The sequence below is a fragment of the Schistocerca americana genome, chromosome X, assembly GCF_021461395.2.
Source record: "Schistocerca americana isolate TAMUIC-IGC-003095 chromosome X, iqSchAmer2.1, whole genome shotgun sequence".
Lineage (NCBI taxonomy): Eukaryota > Metazoa > Arthropoda > Insecta > Orthoptera > Acrididae > Schistocerca > Schistocerca americana.
In genome coordinates this window covers 647,749,848-647,753,302 of record NC_060130.1, presented here as the reverse complement: position 1 = coordinate 647,753,302, position 3,455 = coordinate 647,749,848, and the positions used below count along the sequence as shown (strand labels likewise).

General features: G+C 49.9%; 1 pseudogene; it reads right to left on the bottom strand.

Moving 5' to 3' along the window:
- Positions 1–513: 513 nt before the first annotated feature.
- On the bottom strand, positions 514–631 carry LOC124556893 (annotated as a pseudogene).
- Between the last annotated feature and the right edge of the window lie 2,824 nt (positions 632–3,455).

Here is a 3,455-nt window from a genome sequence, read left to right as displayed (position 1 = left end):
AGATCTGAACCAAGTTGTTCTCCAGTTTAACTGTTTATTCCCTAATTTTCGTGGAATTTAAAATTTCTAAATTGGCAAGCCTTAATCCGTTTTGTGTAAATTGTTGTCCGTATAGCTGCGACCTACCTAGTCAATTGCAACACGTAATTGTTGGTGTTTTAGCTGGTTGTGTTGCAGTAAATGCAAACTTACAGTGAAGCTTGTGGGTGACTCTTATTCCCCAGTTCCTCATCCTCAGTAATGTTAGAATTAAATTTTGTTATTAAAACTAGTGTTAAGATTTTTCTGTGAGTTACTGGGAGAAAAGAAATAGCACTCCGTCTTCAGGCCACGAGTGGCCTACCTGGACCATCCGACCGTCGTGTCATCCTCAGGGGAGGATGCGAATAGGAGGGGCACGGGGTCAGCACACCGCTCTCCCGGTCGTTATGATGGTATTCTTGATCGAAGCCGCAATTATTCGGTCGTGTAGCTCCTCAATTGGCATCACGAGGCTGAGTGCACCCCGAAAAATGGCAACAGTGCATGGCGGCCCGGATGGTCACCCATCCAAGTGCCGACCACGCCCGACAGCGCTTAACTTCGGTGATCTCACGGGAACCGGTGTATCCAGTGCGGCAACGCCGTTGCCGGGAGAAAAGAAAAGGAAGCGTTAAATGATACCTTGGCATAATTAGTCGGCGGAGTTCCGAATTCAGCAACATGGGAGCAGAACGCTGTGTCAACAGCCAGCTCGCAGCATGCCAGGGTGTCAACATCGAGGGCAGCAATTGTGTCATTTACACCAGCCGAACAACACCAGAACATTCCAACCACCTACTGGGGAAGAATAAGAGCAGTCATCAGCTCCAGAAAGCCGTATTTGAACCAGCAGCCAGCTCGTCAAAATCGTCCATCGTGAGGTGTTGGAGTGACACAGACCCTCTGTCACTTAGCGCCGCCACCAGTTCGGAGTGGTCACAGCCGTCGCAAACATACAGTGAAGCGCCAAAGAACCTGGTATAGCCATGCGTATTCAAATGTAGGCATATGTAAACAGGCAGAATACGGCGCTGCGGTCGGCAACGCCTATTTAAGACAACAATTGTCTGGAGCAGTTGTTAGATCGATTACTGCTGCTACAATGGCAGGTTATCAGGATTTAAGTGGGTTTGAACGTGGTGTTATAGTCGGTGCACGAGCGATGGGACACAGCATCTCCGAGGTATCGATTAAGTGGGGGTTTTTCTGTATGACAATTTCATGAGTGTACCGTGAATATCAGGAAACCGGTAAAACTTGAAATCTCCGACATCGCTGTGCCCGGAAAAAGATCCTGCACGAACGGGACCAAGGACGACTGAAGAGAATCATTCAACGTGACAGAAGTGGAACCCTTCCGCACATTGCTGCAAAATTCAGTGCTGTGTTATCAACAAGCATCAGCGTGCGAACCTTTGAACGGGATTTGAGAATCGAAGGCCCACTCTTGTATTCTTGATGACTGCAAGACACAAAGCTTTACGCCTCACCTGGACCCGTCAACACCTAAATTGACTGTTGACGACTGCAAACATGCTGCCTGGTCAAATTGTATTAACCGGATGGACGTGTGCGGGTATGGAGACAACGTCATGAATCCATGGACCCTGCATGTCAGCAGGGGACTGTTCAAGCTAGTGGAAACTCTGTAATGGCGTGGCGCGTGTTCAGTTGGTGTGATATGGGACCCATGATACGTCTAGATACGACTCTGACAAGTGACACATACGGAAGCATCCTGTGTGATCGCCTGCATCAATTCATGTCTATTGTGGATTCCGACGGACTCGGGCAATTCAAGCAGGACAGTGCGACACCTTACACATCCAGAATTGCTACAGAGTTGCTCCAGAAACATGCTTCTGAGTTTGAACACTTAATCTGGCCACCAAACTTCTCAGACATGAACGTTATTGAGCATATCTGGGATGCCTAGGAACGTGCTTTTCAGAAGAAATCTTCACCCCCTCGTACTCTTACGGGCTCATGGACAGCCCTGCAGGATACATGGCGTCAATTCCCTCCAGCACTACTTCAGACATTAGTGGATCCCATATGCTACGTCGTGTTGCGGCACTTCTGCGTGCTCACAGGAGCCGTACAAGATATTCGGCAGGTCGTCGCCCAGGAGGCGCCAGAGTGCCGCCGCCTTTAACTATCGTCGGAAGCCGTCAACAGGCAGCTGCCTGCCATGGGAGTCATCGCTTCGAGTGCTTTGTGTTAACGGACTGACGCCATCGTCCTGGGATGCTGCCACCACAAACGCCATGTCCGGGGCAGGAGCAGGGCACTGAGCTTTCCCGCTGCCACGCCACCCTTCCCCCCCCCTCCCCCCTCCTCCCCCCCAGCGACCAGCGCAACAAAGGCCTATGGCGCGTGGTCTCTGCCTGCTGGCGCAGTATGTCTCTGCAAGACCGGATGAGCCGTGCGTCGTAGCCGCGAGGTCTATGGCGTCTTACCACGGTTCGCGCGGCTTCCCCCGGTCGTACGTTCGAGTCCTCCCTCGGGCATGGGCGTGTGTGTAGTCCTTAGCGTAAGTTAGATTAAGTAGTATGTAAGCCTAGAGACCGATGACCTCAGCAGTTTCGTTCCATAGGAACTTACTAAAAAATTCCACGACCGGAGAGCCCCTGTCGAGGCAGCAGATTCGAGTTACGCCAGCACAGCTTCAGACACAGCAGCACGTGTGAACATCCGCCGGTCAATTCCGTCACCGCTAAGAATATTAAAGAATGGAAGCAAACCTCTCCCAGAGGGCCCGCAACCAATGTGTTTCAGATGATGAATAAATTATATGTTTGTCGGGATCCACAGCCTCCAGACACTTGAAAACGTAAACAGGGTCCGTAGTGTAACGTGACTTTTATTTAAATGTGCGATTAGCTGATTGCAACTACTTGTCATTGTCGTCTCTTGTAAGACCGACATGGAAAAGCACTATATTGTCTCCATGCATCGCATATATATCTGACACTTTACGCACCTCAAATTAAGATAAAACATTACTGCACATATTTCATCTGGAGCCGTCCGTGGACACACCCTCATCATCCTCTTCCTCACGTCCGGCAGAGAACCCAGATTCAAATCCGGTGACAAGCAGTGGAATCCCGTACCAGATAACACGGCGCATTTACACTGGTATTAGATGTGGTCGTTTACACATGCTCCACTGTGCCATTTGCCTGTTAGACGAGCTAGACGTATCATCAGCTTATCATTTGTGTGTCCAGTTTCACTACGGAGGCCGTAAATGAGGAACAGCGAGGTGTAGTGTTGTTTTTGAACGCAGAGGCAGTATCACGAAGTGAAACTCATGCCCCAATGTCTGCTGTGCGTTTTGAGCTCGGTATGTCACGTGCGAGTGTGTTTGCATTGAACTAAAGTTTTCGAGATTATTGGTGTAACTGAAAGACAGCAGTCTGGCGGGACAG